Consider the following 24,341-nt stretch of genomic DNA (forward strand, 5'->3'; position numbering starts at 1 on the left):
TTTTGGGGGCGGAGCTATGTTGTGTCTCCCTGTGAAGCAGCCAATCAGTGCCCGGCATTGCTGTGCGGGGAGGGGCGGAAGGAGACAGCGTGGCGTTGCCGCGGTAACCAGGCGGCGCTGATCCCGGTCACTCATCAGTGCTGGGACGGCAGCTGGAGCCGGAGCGTTTGAGGCGGGAGCAGCGCTGGAGACTGGCCGCCTTGTCCCTGCTGCTGCTGGCGGCCTTCCTGCTCAGGTGATGTGTCCCACTGACTATGTATATGTACTGTGCTGCTAATAATTATATATATATATATATATACCCCTACATACACATGTGCTAATAACTAGTAACTCCTATATATATACTGTATATATGTGTGTGTATATATATTATATATATATATATATATATATGTGTGTGTATATATATATGCACTCACAGACACACACACGTGTGAATACTAATATACTGTATATGTACACATGTGCTAATGCTAACTTATACCCCTTTTACACTCGCAGAAAAATCCCCGGATATTACACGTGAACGCGCATCATCCTGGGATTTTTGTGAGTGTGAATGGGTACAGGGACAATTTCCCAGGACGAGCATCCCGTTCTCTGCATAGGAGGGGGCGGTGCTTGGAGAAGATTATCTCCAAGCACCGCCTCTGCTAGAGTCGGCGGTGACGTCACCGACCCGGCAATATGCCGGGTCGGCCGGCCCGCTAATGTGAAAGGGTCATTTCCCGGGAATGACCTTTCACTGCGAGTGTAAAAGGGGTATAATATATATATACTGTATTGTGTCCAGCAATGGAGGGGTAAGCAGGGATGTGTGTGTATGTATGTTGCTGGAGGGGTAAGCAGGTGTGTGTGTGTGTGTTGCTGGAGGGGTAAGCAGGTGTGTGTGTGTGTGTGTGTGTGTGTGTGTGTGTGTGTGTGTGTGTGTGTGTGTGTGTGTGCCTGTGCCTGTTTGTGTGTCCAGCACTGGTGGGGTAAGGATGAGTGTGCGTGTGTACGTGTGTGTGTGTGTGTGTGTGTGTGTGTGTGTGTGTGTACTGCCTGGAGGGGTAAGCAGGAGTATGCGTGTTTCTGTGTGTGTGTGTCCGGCGCTGGAGGGGTAAGCAGGAGTATGCGTGTGTTTCATGTGTGTGTTTTATGTGGGTGTGTGCGTATATATATATTTATATATATATAGTCAAAGTAGCGGCACTTTTCCACAGACCCGGAAGTATATATATATATTTTTTAACCAGAAGCAGCATGTAGGAAGGAGCCCTGGAGGACTCGCCGAAGACCAGAGGAGGAGCGGAGACATGTGCACCAGCTGAAGAGACACGAGGGACAGGAGGGGACCAATGCCAGGGTGGAGCTGCCTGTCACCAGAGCGACCAGAGCCGTCCGCGCTGAGTGGAGAAGACGCTGCAGAAGAGGAGGAATCCAGCCAGCCGCAGACCGGGGAAGGACATCCAACCTTCAGTGGACCGGGACCCTGCAGCAAGGGAGGAGACTGACCAGCGACGGGAGCACCGGTATCGCGGAGGACACCCGCTTACCGGAGCAAGGACCCGCAGAAGATCCTGGCTGGCTTAAAGAAGATGGCGCGGAACAGCGGGGAGGACGGCACACATCAGGATCCTGCAGCAGGAGAGAATATTCGGAGTGCAGCAGACCACACTGAAAAGGGTGCATCCCCGGTGCGGTGCTCTGCATCCCGGGTGGCGCCGAAGACGTGAAGTGTCCGAGGTGGCAGAAGCGCCGCAGCTTGGGGTGAGAAACCGCTGCAACCCTTCCGCTGCTAAACTCTGCAATTAGTCAATTAAGTGGGTAGGCTCCCCTCACCACAGTGCCACACAGGCCTTGTTAATTAAGGGGTAGGATCCCCTCACTCTATAATGTAAATTTTGGCTCATACCATGTGCTATAATGTGAATTTTGGCTCATACCATGTGCTATAATGTGAATTTCGGCTCATAACGTGTGCTATAATGCGAAAGGGGACCTACTACACTGAAGGACACGCCCCTTTTGAGTGACCACGCCCTTTTCCCCGCCTTCGGCGCACGCATAATTACAACCTTCACTCTTTCATTCCCTCTTCAAAAATACCACTTCAACCACTGCACCTACATCTACATACACATTGACATCTTTATATACAGTGACACCGGTGGTGTGCGTACATACTTTCCTTTTGTTTTTTGTTTTTTTGTGTGTGTGTGTGTGTGTGTGTGTGGGGGGGGGGGGGGGGGGGGGCGCCATTTTTGGTCTTGCCCTGGGCTCCAAAAACCCTAGTTACGCTTCTGCTCTGGTGCTAGCCAGTGCCTCCTGAGCTATTTAGCTCACCGCACGTCCCTGCAGTAGGTAAGCGTGCCTTATAAATAAGTATGTTAGTGTGTACTATATATAAGTAGGTAAGTGTGCACTTTATGTAAATAGGCAAGTGTGCCTTATAAATACATTTAAGTATGTAAGTGTGCACTATATGTAAGTAGGTAAGTGTGCCTTATAAATAAGTAGGTAAGTGTGTACTATATATAAGTAGGTAAGTGTGCACTTTATGTAAATAGGTAAGTGTGCCTTATAAATAAATTTAAGTATGTAAGTGTGCACTATATGTAAGTAGGTAAGTGTGCATTATACGTCAGTAGGTAAGTGTGCCTTATAAATAAATAAGTAGGTAAGTGTGCACTATATGTAAGTAGGTAAGTGTGCCTTATAAATAAATGTAAGTATGTAAGTGTGCACTATATGTAAATAGGTAAGTGTGCACTATATGTAGATTGATAAGGTAAAAAGCTTTGTATGTGTACTAGATTTTGCACGCACAAATTAGTAGAGAGTGACTGTTACGTACTGTACTGAGAGAATTTCAGATCACTCTTTTCTCTCAGTCTTGTGTCTCAAAATACCAAGAGGCATCATTTAGGATTATGAGAATAATTAGGATAATACACGGAATGGAGGAGAATTCCTGAGGTGGGGGCCCCAACAGTATGCTGCACCATGGGGCCCTCAGTATTCAACCACTATAGATATAGTTTTACATAGAATAACTGAAATAAATCTGGGAGACATGCTTTCCCTATATGCAGGATTAAAGCTACACACATTATAAAATAGAAGATAATAAAATAAGATTCTGTTTATTTGTTTATTTACTACTCTAACTCCCACAATCTGTGCTTGTCTCATGCAGTGACAGTCTTACTACCTTACAGGTACTCAGTGACAGAAAACATGGTCTGTTCCAGCTGTCATTGTTATGCTTTATGAATGACGTGTTCTGCCTAACAACAGGCTACGATTGGATGAGGGAAGAGGACTTCAGGGACAGACTGTAGGAAGGGACAAGGAGATATGCAAAAGTAAGTGCAAAGCATAACATTGCTTAAATGTTTCCTTTCTTCCAGCTGCTTTTCTCTACACTGCCAGAATTCTAGATGTGCAGACCTTACATATAGATGTTTATTGCTGTGCTCCAGTTCCATAGAAATGTAATATTTTCTATCTCTCAGGCTGTCTGGCTGAACTAATATCTCAGAAAGCTGTTCTACGACAAGAGAAAAATGCACTTGTACTAATTTCTCTATTTCAGGCACATTTATTTTTCTATATGGACATATGATTTTATTGCATCATGATCTAATGAATGACATGAATATTAAACAGCATCTATTTGCATGACTGACCCCTCTCATTTGCCTAGATGTATTGAATGCACCCCAATGTAAAACATGAGAGACTGGCACGTTGCAAACAGACTGGAGGTATCCCGGGGGGTCCCTTCCCTTCCACCCCTTACCTGAAGCCAGAAGCAGGACTATGTGTGTCAATGATGCTGCAGATATTAGTGTGCAGGGTATGCAGTGTGTCCTAGTTATTAGAGTAGACTGCATCCATTTAATAAGACAGTCTTAATCTTTAACTTTCTACATTTCAATTAAGATTTTTTTTTTTTTTTTTATTTGACCTCTTGGACCAGCCAGTTCTAACAAGCATTGTTAGTGTTCTAACATCTAGTATTCTCTGGTCTTCTTACAATGCCAGAATGATTTATATTACATCTAGTGAGTAGTGACAGACCACTGTCTTTTTGGACGTAGTCAAAAGCCTATTTTATAAATCTACATTTTCCAATTTGTTTTTAAGTTAAATGTAATATACTTTCCAGGCTTTTAACATTGATATATCACTTACATACTGGATGACTGTATTACCCTCATGATCATAGTATGAAATATGATTTTACACCTTAGTGAATTGAGGCTCCTTTTATACTGACTGACGCCTGTTTTCATGCCTCAGATGAGAAATGGGACCTTATCATGGATTTTATGTATAGAAATAGTGATCGAGCAGTTATATTTTGACAATACATGGAGGTTAAAACCAGATGCATCTCTACAGGCTTGGCTGACCTGTATCTCCACTCCCTTAATGTGTTAAACTTACCCATCAAGATCCATGGGGTACGGTATGATTTACCAGTGGTTGGGATGCCAGCGGTGAGGAGACCGGTGCCGGGATCCTGACAGCCGGAATACTTGCAGTGAGCGCAGCAAGTCCCTTTGTGGGCTGGCTGCACTCTCCACGGATCGGGCCCGGTGGCAAGCTTAGCTGACCACACTATTGGAATATCGGGCTTGGATCGGGATTCCGACCACCTGCATTTCACTGGCTGCTGGGATTCTGGCGTTGATATCCTGAACGCCGGTATCCAGACAGCCAGTAAATTAACCGCATCCCAGATCCACGATACAGTTCTCGAAGTGCAAATCTGTTCTACTATGAGACCCAAAGTACAGGTGTAAGTTGTACACATGCATAGTGTAACTGGATAGTATATGTCACATCTTTGTTGCATTTGAATAAATGTGAAGCTTCTCTGCAACTTGTTTAATGCTTATTACATATAAAAAAATCTATTAAATTACAAATACTAAAGACTTCCACATTCAGATGACTTTCATTTATTGTACTGCACTTGAAACCACACACATATACACATACACACTTTATCTGTGCTTTTTAGGCAAGTCTTTATAGCATCATTCATTTACTTTCAATGTCCTGGGGTACAACACAGAACTGCGCTCTGATTACAATTCTATCTATTGCAGAGAGCACAGCAGATATATGTCATATACAAGGGCAACAGAAATAAATGGTTATGACTGATGAGACAAATATACGGCATAAAAGCGCAGATGGAAGACAGAAAAATAATGTAATCTACTTAGTAAATGTTGCAGAAAAATAAATGAATCACTTAAAGTGGACCGCACCTTTCAGGATGAATTTATGGGGGGAATTTATCAACTTTTTTTAAAAAAAAAGTTAGTTTATGGGATAGGTTAGGTACTTTATAATAACCACATTCCCTCAATGCATGACTTTCTCTGCAAATGTTCTGATGCAACATTATCCACCGAAGACTGGATAATCTCAGATTATCTAGAGAGAGTGACTTTAGGTTCCGCAGCACATTTGTGGTGTGATAGAAAATAATATCCTATTTCTAATGAAAAGAAGGCAGCATTAAAAAGGTGGAGACCCCAAACTTCAGTGTTTTGCACCTTTAAAACTTTCAGACTGGCTGCAAAATCATTAAGCTGTTGATGGAACCTTATCCTTTCCTAGTTGCTTTCCAAGTGGCTGCAGTTACTAGGCATGCTCAGCAGTAGCTTCATGCAGTGCTGGATTACAATTCTGGAGCTGCTGCTGCACACCAAGTAGACGGATCTGCAAGCATGGGAGACTCACAAGGTAAGTCCTCGTCTTTCCTCGCTGTCTCATAATGCAAAAAGCAAATCATTGGCTTCATAGATCTGTTGGGGGGGAAACCATTTCATCCCCCAAACTAATTAGAAGCTTGTGAAATGAAGAACAGCAGAAGCCAGGGTAAAAAGCTAGTCAGCAGCTGCCTGTGATGAACTGAATCTAAGTTTCTCTGTGGATTTTAGGCATGTTTCTTATATCCCTGCAAGATTCCTGACATGTTTGGTAGGATATTCCCATCGCAGGCTGTGGCACCACATCGTGCCCTTCACACTGTGCACAAGGCTTGTGATTATATTCATTTCTGCATGTACATCTGTGTCTCAGGAGATAACCTTCGGTTCTACAGAAACAAGTCACTGTTTGGGGATTGAGATAAATGCCTGGTTACAACGACGATGAATTCTGCACATCGGCCAATACAAATGTACTATTCTTTCTGATGGATATTTACAGGGTTTCCAGCCACCTTTATAGTGGTGTCTGTGCCATGGGTACTTGTATGCAGGGGCACAGAGGTGGGGTTCTATATCACAGACATAACACAGATTTCAGGGGTAAAGTACTGACCAACCAAGGCAGACACAGACACATGTGCCCCCTGTGTTGGCACTCCTGTGGCATTCCCAGGTGCTGCCCTATACTCTATTGAAGAATCGTCTCTTTAAATGTTTGTCCCTGTCAATGTTCATCATCTTTAATACTGACCAACCATATACAGCGATGTCCCTGTTGCTGGGTGTACTGTAGTTTGCTCCTTTCTGTTCAGTATAATAGGCTACTGTTAGTAGAAGTTCTAATGCATTAAAGATGAACATTTAACATTCCTTATTATTGTATAATGTCCTGTGATCAGGTCATCCAGGGTAACTAGTGACATTGGCCTGCATAGGGCGTTTCATATGCAATGGGTGCAGAGTCACGTGACCAATAACTATATGTAATGTACCTGGATAATGTCTGATGTTTCAAAGTACGTGCTCCTCCAACTAATCCACAGCAGGCTTATGCGGTGCACAAAGTTCTCATCCATCTGACGTAAATTGGGCTTATTACCATTTCTGTATATACTGTAGATACTGTTAATATACATCGTCTTAGAAAATTTCAGCATAACGAATTCTCACTTTGCGCTTGTAATGTTACACAACAGAATACATTTTGACTATAGGGCTGTAAATATTTTGTTGGTCCTAACCACTCTGCTACAGTCATTCCAGCATGTTTTAGCTTTTAGTGATTTGGCAGAGTGCTGCTACAGTAACACCAGACTGTCCTGCTGAGTACACTGACTGAGAGTTCCTGGTCAAGTGGTTTGAGGAATCTAAAATACGTTACTGGGAAACCCAAGGAGCGTGTATAGGTGCTTCAGTTCCAGCGCTTGTTGATAGAATCCAGGGCTTCTCCTCCTACGGATTCTTTTTAAAAAAAATATTTCAATTTGTACCCTGAAAAGATTTTCAGCTGGTTATATTCAGGTCCTTATTATCTGGTTTTGTAAACAAAGAAATATCTGAACTTTTAACCCCCTTCCGAACAATTGTAAGTAAATATCTGCAGATTTTCATGCAGGCAGAACATAAAACAGTGGTGGGCCGCTGTGGGCACTTAGGAATAGAACAATTGCGCAAACCTGAACCAAGCCAAGGTTTCTGATAGGCAGGCTTCTTCCCAAACATTAACAGGATCCTGCAAGAACAGAGAGAAAACACTGTTGCATACTGTATGTGTTTGTGAATACAACAGTACAGACCGCACTATCTGTGCTAAATACATGATCTTTGTAATTATAGCCCTGGGCTTTCAGAGTGTTTGGAGATGTCACATCTGACTGTTGCAGCAAATTGCAGTAGTTTTATCTAGCTTGGATAATCTCTGAGGGACCTCTCGCCACCTAACTGCACCAATTCAACTTATTAAACAGCGAGTTTTACAGAGGATTCCCATTAAACTGGAATTAAAGCAGTAATTGGTAGTGTAGATTGCATTTATTGTTTTCTCCCATCGCAAATTTTTAAAATGGAGATTTTGTAACTTTTTTTTTTTGTCTTTTCAGCGCCAAGCAATATTGTATTATACCTGCAGGTGCTGGCAATCAAGTTCACAGGGTTTATGAGCTATGAACCAACAAGACGTTGCATCTGTGAAACTAACGTTTCAATTTTCAAACCTATACTCCTTGTGATGTAGGAAGAGGGGGTGGGATGTACTAAAATAAAAAATGTGTCCAAAACTCAGAAAATTATGTTTTCAGAGTTTGGCTGCATTCTCCATATGTACCAAGCTCCAGAATGTCAGCTGTAGATGGCATTGCTTAGTAAAAGCCTATGGGCTTCTTTTCGCGTTCTACTTAGAGGAATCGGATAACTCCCAGTGTCCTCTGCAGCTTCATCCGATGCATGCGCAGAAGGACCCCCGGGTCATAAGCAGAGCCAACATCTCAATGTAGGCAGCTGTGCCTGGTTTCCTGGCACTTTGCATCATCGCCATGAGAGGAGTTGAGGTGTGTGAGGGTATTCAGTTTGATGTATCAAGCAGTGAAGAAGTGGACCAGTGGAGAAGTTGCCCAATCAGATTTGGAGAAGCATTTATCAATCAACCATTCTATAAATGATTGAGAGATAGATGGTGATTGGTTGCCAGGGCAACTTCTCCACTGGTCCCTTTCTCTGCTTGTTTCACTGCTTATTACATCAATCCATCATTACCAAGTACTGAGCAGTGGCCAAACAGCTGGGCCTACTGTTACGTAGCACTGCAAAAACAAGATTTCCTGTTTCCTGATACAGTAGGCTGAAAATAAGAATTTACTTACCGATAATTCTATTTCTCGTAGTCCGTAGTGGATGCTGGGAACTCCGTAAGGACCATGGGTAATAGCGGCTCCGCAGGAGACTGGGCACAAAAGTAAAGCTTTAGGACTACCTGGTGTGCACTGGCTCCTCCCCCTATGACCCTCCTCCAAGCCTCAGTTAGGATACTGTGCCCGGACGAGCGTACACAATAAGGAAGGATTTATGAATCCCGGGTAAGACTCATACCAGCCACACCAATCACACCGTACAACCTGTGATCTGAACCCAGTTAACAGCATGATAACAGAGGAGCCTCTGGATAGATGGCTCACAACAACAATAACCCGATTTAGTTAACAATAACTATGTACAAGTATTGCAGACAATCCGCACTTGGGATGGGCGCCCAGCATCCACTACGGACTACGAGAAATAGAATTATCGGTAAGTAAATTCTTATTTTCTCTGACGTCCTAGTGGATGCTGGGAACTCCGTAAGGACCATGGGGATTATACCAAAGCTCCCAAACGGGCGGGAGAGTGCGGATGACTCTGCAGCACCGAATGAGAGAACTCCAGGTCCTCCTCAGCCAGGGTATCAAATTTGTAGAATTTTGCAAACGTGTTTGCCCCTGACCAAGTAGCTGCTCGGCAAAGTTGTAAAGCCGAGACCCCTCGGGCAGCCGCCCAAGATGAGCCCACCTTCCTTGTGGAATGGGCTTTTACAGATTTTGGCTGTGGCAGGCCTGCCACAGAATGTGCAAGCTGAATTGTATTACAAATCCAACGAGCAATAGTCTGCTTAGAAGCAGGAGCACCCAACTTGTTGGGTGCATACAGGATAAACAGCGAGTCAGATTTTCTGACTCCAGCCGTCCTGGAAACATATATTTTCAGGGCCCTGACTATGTCCAACAACTTGGAGTCCTCCAAGTCACTAGTAGCCGCAGGTACCACAATAGGTTGGTTCAGATGAAACGCTGAAACCACCTTAGGGAGAAAATGAGGACGAGTCCTCAATTCCGCCCTGTCTGAATGGAAGATCAGATAAGGGCTTTTACAGGATAAAGCCGCCCATTCTGACACGCGCCTGGCCGAGGCCAGGGCCAACAGCATGACCACTTTCCATGTGAGATATTTTAACTCCACAGATTCAAGTGGTTCAAACCATTGTGACTTTAGGAACCCCAAAACTACATTGAGATCCCAAGGTGCCACTGGAGGCACAAAAAGGAGGCTGTATATGCAGTACCCCTTTTACAAACGTCTGAACTTCAGGAACTGAAGCTAGTTCTTTCTGGAAGAAAATTGACAGGGCCGAAATTTGAACCTTAATGGACCCCAATTTTAGGCCCATAGACACTCCTGTTTGCAGGAAATGCAGGAATCGACCTAGTTGAAATTCCTCCATCGGGGCCTTACTGGCCTCGCACCACGCAACATATTTTCGCCAAATGCGGTGATAATGCTTTGCGGTTACATCCTTCCTGGCTTTGATCAGGGTAGGGATGACTTCATCCGGAATGCCTTTTTCCTTCAGGATCCGGCGTTCAACCGCCCTGCCGTCAAACGCAGCCGCGGTAAGTCTTGGAATAGACAGGGTCCTTGATGGAGCAGGTCCCTTCTTAGAGGTAGAGGCCACGGGTCCTCCGTGAGCATCTCTTGAAGTTCCGGGTACCAAGTCCCTCTTGGCCAATCCGGAGCCACGAGTATAGTTCTTACTCCCCTCCGTCTTATAATTCTCAGTACTTTTGGTAAGAGAGGAAGAGGAGGGAACACATACACTGACTGGTACACCCACGGTGTTACCAGAGCGTCCACCGCTATTGCCTGAGGGTCCCTTGACCTGGCGCAATACCTGTCCAATTTTTTTGTTTAGGCGGGACGCCATCATGTCCACCTTTGGTTTTTCCCAACGGTTTACAATCATGTGGAAGACTTCTGCTGAGGAAGTCTGTTTCCCAGTTGTTCACTCCCGGAATGAACACTGCTGACAATGCTATCACATGATTTTCCGCCCAGCGAAAAATCCTTGCAGCTTCTGCCATTGCCCTCCTGCTTCTTGTGCCGCCCTGTCTGTCTACGTGGGCGACTGCCGTGATGTTGTTCGACTGGATCAGCACCGGCTGATCTTAAAGCAGAGGTCTTGCTTGGCTTAGGGCATTGTAAATGGCCCTTAGCTCCAAGATATTTATGTGAAGTGATGTCTCCAGGCTTGACCACAAGCCCTGGAAATTTCTTCCCTGTGTGACTGCTCCCCAGCCTCGCAGGCTGGCATCCGTGGTCACCAGGACCCAGTCCTGAATGCCGAATCTGCGCCCTCTAGAAGATGAGCACTCTGCAACCACCACAGAAGAGACACCCTTGTCTTTGGTGACAGGGTTATCCGCTGATGCATCTGAAGATGCGATCCGGACCATTTTTCCAGCAGGTCCCACTGGAAAGTTCTTGCTTGGAATCTGCCGAATGGAATTGCTTCGTAGGAAGCCACCATTATTTCCCAGGACCCTTGTGCACTGATGCACTGACACTTGGCCTGGTTTTAGGAGGTTTCTGACTAGTTCGGATAACTCCCTGGCTTTCTCCTCCTGGAGAAACACCTTTTTCTGGACTGTGTCCAGGATCATCCTTAGGAATAGAAGACGTGTCGTCGGGATCAGCTGCGATTTTGGAATATTAAGAATCCAACCGTGCTGCCGCAACACTACTTGAGATAGTGCTACCCCGACTACCAACTGTTCCCTGGATCTTGCCCTTATCCGGAGATCGTCCAAGTAAGGGATAATTAAAACTCCCTTCCTTCGAAGGAGTATCATCATTTCGGCCATTACTTTGGTAAAGACCCGGGGTGCCGTGGACAAACCAAACGGCAACGTCTGAAACTGATAGTGACAGTTCTGTACCACAAACCTGAGGTACCCTTGGTGAGAAGGGTAAATTGGGACATGGAGATAAGCATCCTTGATGTCCAGAGACACCATATAATCCCCTTCTTCCAGGTTTGCAATCACCGCTCTGAGTGACTCCATCTTGAATTTGAACCTTTGTATGTAAGTGTTCAAGGATTTCAGATTTAAATTAGGTCTCACCGAGCCGTCCGGCTTCGGTACCACAAACAGCGTGGAATAATACCCCTTTCCCTGTTGTAGGAGGGGTACCTTGATTATCACCTGCTGGGAATACAGCTTGTGAATGGCTTCCCATACCGCCTCCCTGTCGGAGGGAGACGTCGGTAAAGCAGACTTTAGGAAACGGCGAAGGGGAGACGTCTCGAATTCCAATTTGTACCCCTGAGATACCACCTGAAGGATCCAGGGGTCCACCTGTGAGTGAGCCCACTGCACGCTGAAATTTTTGAGACGGGCCCCCACCGTGCCTGAGTCCGCTTGTAAAGCCCCAGCGTCATGCTGAGGACTTGGCAGAAAACGGGAGAGGGCTCTGTTCCTGGGAACTGGCTGTTTGCTGCAGCCTTTTTCCTCTCCCTCTGCCACGGGGCAGAAATGAGGAGCCTTTTGCCCGCTTGCCCTTATGGGGCCCAAAGGACTGCGCCTGATAATACGGCGTCTTCTTATGTTGAGAGGCTACCTGGGGTAAAAATGTGGATTTCCCAGCCGTTGCCATGGCCACCAGGTCTGTTAGACCTACCCCAAATAACTCCTCCCTTTTATAAGGCGATACTTCCATATGCCTTTTGGAATCAGCATCACCTGACCACTGTCTTGTCCATAACCCTCTTCTGGCAGAAATGGACAGCGCACTTACTCTTGATGCCAGTCGGCAAATATCCCTCTGTGCATCACGCATATATAGAAATGCATCTTTTAAATGCTCTATAGTCAGTAATATACTGTCCTATCTAGGGTATCAATATTGTCAGTCAGGGAATCCGACCAAGCCACCCCAGCACTGCACATCCAGGCTGAGGCGATTGCTGGTCGCAGTATCACACCCGTGTGAGTGTATATACATTTTACTGCTTTCTGTCAGCAGGTTCCTTAAGGGCGGCCGTAGCCGGGGACGGTAGTGCCACCTGTTTAGACAAGCGTGTGAGCGCTTTATTCACCCTAGGGGGTGTTTCCCAACGTGCTCTATCCTCTGGCGGGAAGGGGTATGATGCTAATAACTTTTTAGGAATTAACAGTTTTTATCGGGGGAAACCCACGCATCATCACACACTTCATTTAATTCCTCAGATGCAGGAAAAACTACAGGCAGTTTTTTCTCACCCAACATAATACCCTTTTTAGTGGTACTGGTATTATCAGAAATGTGTAAAAACATTTTCCATAGCCTCAATCATGTAACGTGTGGCCCTACTGGAAGTCACATTTGTCTCTTAATCGTCGACACTGGAGTCAGTATCCGTGTCGGCGTCTGTATCTGCCATCTGAGGTAACGGGCGTTTTAGAGCCCCTGATGGCTTTTGAGACCCCTGGACAGGCACAGGCTGAGTCGCCGGCTGTCTCATGTCATCAATCTTTTGTAAAGAGCTGACACTGTCACATATTCCTTCCATAAGCTCATCCACTCAGGTGTCGACTCCCTAGGGGGTGACATCTCTGTTACAGGCAATTTCTCCGCCTCCACATCATTTTCCTCCTCATACATGTCGACACAACGTACCGACACACAGCACACACACAGGGAATGCTCTGATAGAGGACAGGACCCCACTAGCCCTTTGGGGAGACAGAGGGAGAGTATGCCAGCACATACCAGAGCGCTATATATATACAGGGATAACCTTATATAAGTGTTTTTCCCCTTATAGCTGCTGTATTGTTATACTGCGCCTAATTAGTGCCCCCCTCTCTTTTTTAACCCCTTTCTGTAGTGTAGTAACTGCAGGGGAGAGCCAGGGAGCTTCCCTCCAACGGAGCTGTGAGAGAAAAAGGCGCCAGTGTGCTGAGGAGATAGGCTCCGCCCCCTTCTCGGCGGCCTTTTCTCCCGTTTTTCTGTGGAATCTGGCAGGGGTTAAAATTCATCCATATAGCCCTGGGGGCTATATGTGATGTATTTTCGCCAGCCAAGGTGTTTTTATTGCTGCTCAGGGCGCCCCCCCCTAGCGCCCTGCACCCTCAGTGACCGAAGTGTGAAGTGTGCTGAGGAGCAATGGCGCACAGCTGCAGTGCTGTGCGCTACCTTGGTGAAGACAGGATGTCTTCTGCCGCCGATTTTCCGGACCTCTTCTTGCTTCTGGCTCTGTAAGGGGGCCGGCGGCGCGGCTCTGGGACCGGACTCCGAGGCTGGGCCTGTGTTTGGTCCCTCTGGAACTAATGGTATCCAGTAGCCTAAGAAGCCCAATCCACTCTGCACGCAGGTGAGTTCGCTTCTTCTCCCCTTAGTCCCTCGATGCAGTGAGCCTGTTGCCAGCAGGTCTCACTGAAAATAAAAAACCTAAAACTAAACTTTCACTAAGAAGCTCAGGAGAGCCCCTAGTGTGCACCCTTCTCGGCCGGGCACAAAAATCTAACTGAGGCTTGGAGGAGGGTCATAGGGGGAGGAGCCAGTGCACACCAGGTAGTCCTAAAGCTTTACTTTTGTGCCCAGTCTCCTGCGGAGCCGCTATTCCCCATGGTCCTTACGGAGTTCCCAGCATCCACTAGGACGTCAGAGAAATTAGATAAATGGATGGAGAGGACATATTTTGGAGGGCATTATTTGCTTTATGGTAGCCGTAGTGAGGTTAAAGTGAACATATAGGGGGCAATCCAATTAACCACGATAAAGCTGCAGCGCAAGTAAGTGCAGCTGTATGACGCGCTTACGGTAAGGCCAGACTTGCAGATTTTTGTTTGTAGCCATAAGGCTGTGAGCAAAAAAGTGCGAGTCTGGCACTAGAAAGGTCAAGAGGTGAGTGAGTTCAGGTGCCATTGCCAGTGTTTACATGCCACCACCACCATTGGCGTTTCTATAATGGGTGCAGTGTGAGCGGTGCACACGGGCCCCTGAGTCCCGTGGGGGGGGGGGGCCCACATGGCACACACTGCACCCATTTCTCCTATACTTACCTTTCCGGAGTCCATCGCTGACCGTGTGTGGGCTCCATCCTCTTCAGTAGCCGTCGCGTCGCTGCTAGCGCACTGACCACTAGAGACTCTGGCACAGTGCCAGAGTCTACAGCGCATGCGCAGGACTCTGAGTCCTGCACATGCACTGTAGACTCTGGCACTGTGCCAGAGTCTACAGCGCTTAGAGCGCTAGCTGCGGCGCATCGGCTACGGAGACGCCCCTGACCACCACAGCAACTTTCACCCTCCACGATATGTTACCGGGTAATTGGATGTTCCCCATAGTAGGAGAAAAATAAAAAAGTTTAGTTTCAATGAAAGGAGTACTGTATCTTTCCATGGTAGGCTTTATGTGACATTACGTGTTTGCACTGTGCAGATACAGTACAGACATAAATCACCCCTTCCTGCAAATTTAGGAGAACTTCCGGATTAGTGTCCCAGCAGCAGTGAGCAAAATGCAATGTTTAATTGTGTAATGACCATTTGTGGTGCTTATGGATTGCTCTTCTTGAGGGTGACAATCAGAAATAGGAAAGGGATGGCAGCTTGTAAAAAAAAAAAAAGAACTAAAATCAAACGTTGTTTGCATAATGCAATTGTTGGCATATTAGGTGAATTTAGTATCAATAAAACACACTGTACATTTGTAATCAATGCTGCATAATTGGTCACATTAAGAGGGAGACCTACTAAAGTTGAAAAATGGAGGTGTTGCTCATAGCAACCAATCAGATTAAAACCATTATTTATATAGTGCATTATGTAAATGAATTGCTAGACTCTGATTGGTTGCTGTGGGCAATACCTCTACCTATCCTCTTGTCCTCTTTAGAAGGTTTGCTAAATCTCCCCTTTATTAAAGTCTACAGTACATTAATACACTTATTTGTCATCACGGTTAATGAAAAGCTGAATATTGCAGTTCTCTATTACACACAAGGGCTAAGACGGGAAACTTGGCACAAGAGTACTGTCCCATGTTCTTTCTAAGTTGTGTAATAATTTGCTGCAAATTTGCTGGTGGTGAATCTTTGCTGGTTCCATCTCATCCTGTATCTGCAAGATTGGATTGTGACCTGGTGATCGGAGAGGTCACCGCATAAAGCTAAATTTGCTCTTAATTCCCTGGAGCAATTCCAAGGCTTTCCCTTGGGACATGGAGTATTATCTTGTGCTAAATCCCATCAGCAGTAACGATTAGACAAGTTGTAGTCACCAAGGGGCAGATTCAGTTAGCCGCAGGGTTTTCCAGGTTTAAAGCCTGGAGCTTTTCAGTTAGTTCCAGCGCAGCGATCCCACGGTTAGCGCATGTTAACTCATAGGTTCTGGGTTAAGTGCCCAAAATGTATGGTTTCCCTGTGTGGTGTGTCCCAGAGGGTGCACATAAAATGGATTTTCCCCTGCAGCTCCTGAGGGAAAATCTGCACTAAGGCCCTCATTCCGAGTTGATCGCAAGCTGCCGTTGTTCGCAGCGCAGCTATCAGGCTAAAAATCAGCATTTCTGTGCATGCGTATGGTGCACACTGCGCACGCGCGACGTACTTTCACAAAAGCTGATGCAGTTTCACACAAGGTCTAGCGACGCTTTTCAGTCGTACTGCTGGCCGCAGAGTGATTGACAGGAAGTGGGTGTTTCTGGGTGGTAACTGACGGTTTTTGGGGAGTGTGTGTAAAAACGCAGGCGTGCCGGATAAAAACTCAGGAGTGGCTGGGAAAACGTAGGCGTGGCTGGCCGAACGCAGGGCGTGTTTGTGATGTCAAAACAGGAAACAAACAGTCTGAAGTGATCGCTAGCTAGGAGTAAGTCTCGAGCTACTCAGAAACGGCACAATCTTTTTTTGTAGCAGCGCTGCGATCCTTTCGTTCGCACTTCTGCTAAGCTAAGATACACTCCCAGAGGGCGGCGGCTTAGAGTTTGCACGGCTGCTAAAAGCAGCTAGCGAGCGAACAACTTGGAATGAGGGCCTAAGTGTATGCTTTTACAGCACGGGGTATCAGCATTAATTGAATAGCTTCAGGCAGAGCTTTAGCAGCCCTGTGGCTAATTTAATCTGCCCCAAATGCTGCTCTACTTTTATTAAGGAGCCCAATAAGTGCTATTATATACACACCAACACACCAGGGGCGTATTAACAGATGAGGAGGCTCATGTTCAAGGTGTCCAGGCCCCCTCCTCTCTAGCCGGCAATGGAGTTGAGACTGAGCACTGGAGGCATAGACTTTATTGTGCATGCGCAGATCTCCAAAATATGGTGTAGTGCCCATTTTCCTGGAGATTTCCTCACTGCTCATGCACAAAATGCTGTGAAAATGGCCGCTGCACAATTTCCCCGGAGATTTGTGGAGAGGTGCTGCCACCGATTGGAGACTCTGAAGAGGTGAATATTGAAAAAATGGGTGCAGTGTGTGCTTTGTGGGCCCCCCTGGACTCAGGGACCCGTGTTCAATGTACACACTGCACCCATTATAGATACGCCTCTGTAACACACTACCACTTGCCTACATTGTTCAAACCAAGCATGCTGGCAGAAGAACCAAAGTAAAATATGCCGTGTCCTTTATTTCCTATATTTCATTGTGAGAAATCAAGTTTGTAATGTCCCTTACTACTCAGGGCCGCTTATGGGTGTGTGTGTGGGTCTGCGTGTGTGTGTGTGTGTGTACACTAATTGCCTGGGCTTGATGGTGGGGCCTGGCAGGGACCAGGATCTGCCATAGCCCCCTCTTACCTGTCAGCAGGGCTGGACTGGCCATCTGGCACTGCTGGCAAATAACAGAAGGGCCGTTGGGCTGGTGGTCCGGTCCACAGAGAGCCTGGAAGGCTGCGCACAGCGCAGCTCCCGGCTCTCTGGTTTGTCCCCGCTGCCGCCGCCGCTGCCAGACGTGCCCCATTGCTAAGCAATATGGGGGCGTGCCGAGAGTCAACGCCTCTGACTCGCGACACATCCCCATTTGCAGTGTCCGTGCGCCCTTTACACGGCGCACGCGCACATATGCCAGGGCTGGATGGAGTCCCCAGTCCGTCCCTGCCTGTCAGCATCCTGTGACTCCCCAGCACATGCTGCTTTGAGCTAGGCTGCAGTGGGGCCAGGGAGGCCACTGCCACTGGGCTGTGTGTGTCGGAGGGGGAGGGGGTAGGAGATCACACTGATTACTCCCATCTGCCCTTCCCTGAATTTGCCCCTGGCTGATGTGCTCACAGCACCCCCCTATTCAGCGGGTGAAGTTGTGTAGAAATAGTTTTTTTGTTTTTTTCTAATGGCCCACAACTCCCATGATTAGGTCACGCCCCCCGCATTTTCCAGGCTTGTCATAGCTCTCTATGGCCCTGACCATAATTTTAGACTCTTCAGTAGGAATGGCCATCGGTGTCCTCACCATTGATGGTTACCATCGATGACAAAGCTATGAGTGTCCATCGATGGTAACAAACTCTGTTATGGGAGACCATCGATGGTCTCACCCACAGATGGTCATCCCTGTTCTATCACTGCTTGGCCTGTGGGCCAATCACAGCCTGGGGCGAGGCTTTGCAGTATCAGGGGGCGGAAGTATGCTTCATGTCCCGGCACTCGTAGAAAAAAAACATCTGATGCTACTATACCATCGATGGCGGGAAACTATTTGGTTCTCCCACATTAACAGCAAAAGTATTTGTCATGCACGCGCGATGTACGGGTACAAAGTCCTTTGTGGTTTTGCACAGGTTCTAGCGAAGCTTTCAGTCGCACGACAGAACGCAGGAATATTGACATGAAGTGGGCGTTTCTGGGTGGCAACCGAACGTATTTAGGGAGTGCTTAGAAAACCACAGGCGTAGGCGTGGCTGGGCGAATTCTGGGCGGGTGTGTGACGTCCCTCCGTTGTTAGAATCAACGCACACGAAGAGTAACTACAGGGCTGTTCTTGTTTTGCACAAAATGATTTTGCAGCCGCTCTGCTGCACAAGCGTTTGCACTTTTGCAAAGCAAAAATACACTCCCCGGTGGGCGGCGACAATGCGTTTGCCCGGCTGCTAAAAGTAGCTAGCGAGCGATCAACTCGGAATGACCCCCATAGTCCATCAATGATTTTGAATCATCGATGGTCGTGGCCATCCCTACTCTTTAGGGAGTCACGGAGATTTCTGGTATTTCAGGAAGTCTCCCTCACACAATGAGGCAAGTACTGTATGCTTAAAACTTTAATACCATCTAGCCATGGGACAGCTACTGTATGTTCCTCTTACGGGTATGGGTCGTTGGGTAGACACAACTTAGGTCGACAGTCATTAGGTCGACCATGGAAGGTCGACAGGCATTAGGCCGACAGGGACAATAGGTCGACGTGTTCATTAGGTTGACATGTACTAGGTCGACAGGTCAAAAGGTCAGCATGTTTTTTTAAAACTTTTTTTGGCGTTGTTTTCTTTGTAAAGTGTCGGGGAACCCCAATTAGTGCACCATGTCCCCTCGCATGGCTCGCAAGCTTCGGGAAAGCAGGTTACCGTTCCAATCGTAGTCCACGTGGATCGTTAAGTATGAAAAATGGTGCATGTCGACCTTCAGTGGTCGACATAATGACTGTCGACTTAAGCTGTGTCGACCTAGCAACCTTATCCCCCTCTTACAGCACTATCCAAAAACCAGCTAGCAGAGATTGTTTCTGTGACCATTACATGTTGGTTAACAAAATTAATAACAGAATTGGTACAGCCTGAGGAAAAACAGATGCATGTAGCAGAATAATATTTTCCTTGGTGTTGGTTCAGCTGTAAGTGCGCCAGCCTTGAAAAGTGAAAAATATCACAGTGATAAAGTACCAGCCAATCGGCTCCTGTCATTTTACAAACACAGCCAGTGACATGGCAGATAGGAGCTGATTTGCTGGCACTTTATCACCTTGAAATGTATCACTTTTCAGGGTTAGTAAATCTCCCCCAATGTGTTTTAATAAACCTAGAGAAGGGTCTGCCCTGGACCTCACTGTTGCATCATATGTATGTCTGATAGGAGAAGGTTTCAACTGACACATAGCTATTTGTGCTTATGATTGTAGTGTGGTGAGAACCAACTGTAAGCCCAGCCCCTGAAGTTTAAGACTCCTCCAAAAGGAACTTGAACGTTTTTGGATATTGATGGTCCTATTTATTACATGGAGAAAAAGTTCAGTTTCGCAGAGAAACCGCTTCTCCCTAACTGTCAAATCGTCACTGTTAAGGTCCATACACACTTAACGATAAAATGAGCGACATCGCTCATTTTCCCCCTCCTTGAGCGACGTCGCTCATTTTATCGTTAAGTGTGTATGCCGCCAGCGACGACCGATGCGCGGCCCCGCGGGTCGGCAACGATCGTCGCTGTCGGTAGGGCATGCATGAAGGATGTGGACTGTCGTCCACGACCTTCATGCAGGGCTGGCGGGGGCGTGACGTCTCTGAGCGATATGAGCGGTCATATCGCTCAGTGCGTACAGGCGGCCGCCGACCGGCCGGCCCGGGAGGGGGAAACGTTAGACGATGTCGCTCACAGAGCGACATCGTCTAATGTGTATGGGCCTTTAGTATTAGAGATTGCAGTAGAAAAGATTCCCAAGGTTTCGTGTGCAAAAACGTCACCATGCAGTCACTATGGCAGGCTGTACGAAACAGCTTGGTAATTACCTTTGTTTACTTGATTTGTTCCTTCTTACTGCTTTTAATGACTGACAGTTCCACAGACTGTCCACAGTGTTATTTGACTGTGCTTTTCTGGTGATGTTCCTCAATGGTACCAAGTACTGGCACCTTTTCTTTCCAGAAACAGGAAGTTCTGCTACTGTTACACTGGCACAGTATACGTAGTTTAACATTTATACTTGGAACGTATTTCACCAGTGGTAAACACAGTCATGTAAAATACGTCACAGAGCCGGATGTATCAAATATTGCATATGGGGCCTAATTTAGCATGAGCTGTAGTTTAGCGAGAAATCGCGAAACTACAACTTATTTCTCTAGCATGGGGGGGGCGTCCAGCACAGGGCTAAACAGCGATGCGCTCGCATCTTAAGGGTTGCCCCCTGCCTTTGCAGCCTAGCTGCGAAGACGGGCCTCCATGTTTCGGGTCGCAGCGGCTTCTTGTGATGTCATGCAGCTGCCGCGGCCCACCCCACAAACGGTCCAGACACTCCTCCATTGTCCGGATCGCGATCCCCCCCAATACACCGCATCATCCCCCCTCCCCACCCGGACATAGATTGCGATTGTGTGTGATCGCAATCTAAGTCCTCGCGCATGCACACAGCCGTGTATGCATAAGTGTGGAATTCACCGAACAGCAATTAGCGCAATTCAGCGTTGGATGCTGAATCGGCCCAGTAGGACCTTATTCTGCTTCAGTTGCAGTTTTGCTAATTTAGCAAAACTGAAACTAGCTGCGATCGCATGCTCGGGACCGCCCAGCACGGGGCAAGGCAGCCCCACATGTAAATGGCTGCAGCAATACGATAATTGTGATTGCATCGCTGATTTGTGGAAGACCCACTGCCACCGTAGCCAGGTAGCCTCTCCCCCTGCCATCGAATAACATGTTGCAAATCTAAAAGTCTGTGGGCCTAATTCATGTTTGTAAGGAACTGCACAGATGCAGCCTCGGATCACCATCGTGACCATCGGTCGTGATTTGTAATGTTTTAAGGCACCGGACAGCATGCATAAACTGAAGCTTACTCAGGCTGGCCGCAGGATCCAGACACCCGAGTTCAGTAAGCCTGTGTCCGATAATGCAGACCCTGGACCCATCATGCCTACAAAAAGGGTGTGACATGCCCCCGTTTTAATGGAATGTGATACAGAAGATAGACATTAAAAAGATAGACACTCATTATGTCTACACCATAGGATCGACAGTCAAATGGTCGACAGGAAGAAAAGGTCGAGATGATCAAAAGGTCGACAGGGGCAAAGGGTCGACACAACATTTTTTTGTGGAGGGGTGTTAGTTTGTGTTTTGAAATTTTTATTACCCAAATTTGTTGAAATGCGTCCCTTTGCGGGCTTGCTTCGCAATCCACGTTTCGTACTCAGTGGGTGGCTCTGCTTCGCTCGAAACAAGGTTACTAAAGGAAATAGTTTATGACAAGGATAGTAAATTTGTTCAAATGTGTCCCCTCGTGGGCTCGGTGGCTCGCTTTGCTCGCCACAAGGTTGCTTAGGGTTATAGTTTGTGATATGGATAGTAAATGCAGCAAAAGTTGTAAAAACATGTTAAAACTAGAAAAAACGTGTTGAACATATGTGTAACGACCATTCGACCATTTTTCATGTAGACCTTTTGGCCCCGTTGACCTTTTGACCCTGTCGATCTTTTAACCCTGCTGACCTTTTGACGTGGACCCTATGGTGTCGACCTATTAACTGTCGACCTTGTAACTGTCTATTTATTAACCATCTCCCAGTTTGAAAACAGTGCCGATGGCAACCCCCTAAATGCTGCATCATGTCAATCATGGTTGCAAGCAATATCACAAGACGTGCAGAACAGGTCTTGCGCCTGCACAGCCCCACAACCATTGGGTTTGTACGTATACCATCAGGCTTACGTATAAATCTGAATTAGACCCAGTGTCTGTATGGCAGCCATAACTGTTTTCCCTCTAGAGTGATTTTGAGAAGGAGACAATGATTTGTGGGAGGAAATAAGTATCAAATGCATGCTTAAAAGATAATAAACTTGCTACTTAAAGAGAAAAAAAGTCTACAGTAAGGACCTGATTCAGAGATGGACGCAGATTGCTGCATATGCAGCAAGATCTGCATCTATCTCCTCACATGCTTAGGGCTGCCCAGCATGTGTGGCGCTGCCTCCTGATGTAATTGCGGATGCATTGAATAAAGGTTGACCCCTGGCTGGGCTGTCAGGCGGTCCGCAGCCATTTTTTTAAATGGAAGGTCGGCTGCGTGTGACGTCAAGCAACCGCCCTGAAAACGCTCCTAGTGCGGCCCCATTCGCCCCCCCCAATGGCCGCCGCTGTCAATCACCTTGCAGCAGGATGCGGCTGAAAAGTGTAGGGTCGCGCACAGGGTCGTGTAGGGTTGCATACAGACGCGCGGCTGCATTTGGGTCTGAATGACCCAAATGTTTGTGTGACTAATGCTCTAATAGAAACGAATAAGTAAATAACCATGTAAACAGATTACGATTAAATAGTACATTTTAGCATAGGCTTTCCACATCATGCTACTTCTTTTTTCTTAAACACCTACAACGTTTTGAGTTTTAATGAACTTGGCCACATTTCATCTTAATTAACCTTATGGGATTTAGAGGCAGGGAAATCTCTGCAGGAAATAATTGTTCCCTTGTTATTTTCTTTATAGAAACTGTTGACCAAAATAAAGATTGTATCCCTACTTTAATTGGTTCTATCCACCAGCACCGATTTATTTGGATTTCCACCTCTTAAATGGAAAAGATTATCTCATTTGCTGAAAATCCCATTCACCATTGTGCTTTGTTTCACGATGCCTTGCATTGTAGAACAGCGAAGGAAGCATATTCACTTCTTCCATCCTCATAGGAAATTACTGTATGTCCAAAGTTAGTTGTAGTAGGAAAAAAGTGACAACGCCTCCAGAGATCTAACAGCTTCATACAACATGTGCTTATGGAATCAGTGTCAAATAAGCAACAGGTTTAGCGGGAGAGCTACCAAAGCTTGGAGAGAGATAAAGTGGTAATAAAGTACCAACAAATCAGCTCCTAACTGTAAATGTAAGGGTTGTTTGAAAAATGACAAAAGCTGATTGGCTGGTACTTTATCTCGCGCCAATTTTTTATCTCTCCAAGCTTTGGTAAATCTGTAACTATGGGGGATATCCAATTAGCCCCGGCTAATTGTCCCGCCGGGGGCTATCTAATTAGCCCCGATAAGCAGCGGCACGCGCCGGCTTATCAGAGATTTTGTTTCACCTGCCTCCAGCACTTGAAGCAGAATTCCCGGAAAACAGCCCTGTTTTTGTCCAAAAACGGGGCTGTTTCACACAAAAAAACACAGGTTTCACTGAACCTGTGTGTTTTCGGGAGGTTTTTTTTTTTTATACAGGCGATCCATCTGGATTGCCTGTAAAAAAATAATCTGTGAAACATCGGAAAAACTGCCGTTTTTCGGACCCGATGTTTTACAGGGATAATTGGATATCCCCCTTAGTACAGACTAACAGCAAATAAACAGACTTTTCAGTTTAAAAAATAAGGGGCAGATTTAAAGAGTGATATTCTTGTTATCACTTGTTACAAATGTTAAATGGTGCACCAGCCAATCATCTCGCAACTGTCAAGTGGGAAAAATGACAGTTTGCAGCATCATTTAACATTCGTAACAAGTGATAAGAATAATATCACTCGTTGATAAATCTGCTCTTTAGTCTACTGTATAACCTGGTCTACACCTACCTGCAGTTATATGCTGCATCCAGGAGCATTTGTTGTCTGGCCAGTTAGACTATGCATATCCTGGACACAGGGGTGTATTAAACTTTCTATAGTGATAAAGTGGAAACATTGGTGGTCATTCCGAGTTGTTCGCTCGCTAGCTGTTTTTAGCAGCCGCGCAAACGCTATGCCGCCTCCCACTGGGAATGTATTTTAGCTTAGCAGAAGTGCGAACAAAAGGATTGCAGAGCGGCGGCAAAGTTTTTTGTGCAGTTGTAGAGTAGCTCAATACCTACTCAGCAGGCATGCCTGCATTTTTTCAAACACTCCCTGAAAACGGTCAGTTGACACCCAGACACACCCACTTCATGTCA

At 46.4% G+C, this 24,341-nt stretch overlaps 1 protein-coding gene across 3 annotated transcripts in view; it reads left to right on the forward strand.

Moving 5' to 3' along the window:
* Nucleotides 1–3,210: 3,210 nt before the first annotated feature.
* The window catches only part of JCAD (junctional cadherin 5 associated), a 144,978-nt gene continuing 123,847 nt past the window's right edge, over nt 3,211–24,341 (forward strand). Inside the window, exon 1 of one of the 3 annotated variants that reach the window (XM_063922037.1) lies at nt 3,211–3,353. The gene's annotated coding sequence lies outside the window, so the exon portion shown is untranslated. Of the gene's footprint in view, nt 3,354–5,641; nt 5,755–24,341 lie in introns of those variants that run through there. The other 2 variants (XM_063922036.1, XM_063922038.1) reach the window with 2 other exon arrangements.

The sequence above is a fragment of the Pseudophryne corroboree genome, chromosome 5 (assembly GCF_028390025.1).
Source record: "Pseudophryne corroboree isolate aPseCor3 chromosome 5, aPseCor3.hap2, whole genome shotgun sequence".
In the NCBI taxonomy this organism is placed as follows: Eukaryota; Metazoa; Chordata; class Amphibia; order Anura; family Myobatrachidae; genus Pseudophryne; species Pseudophryne corroboree.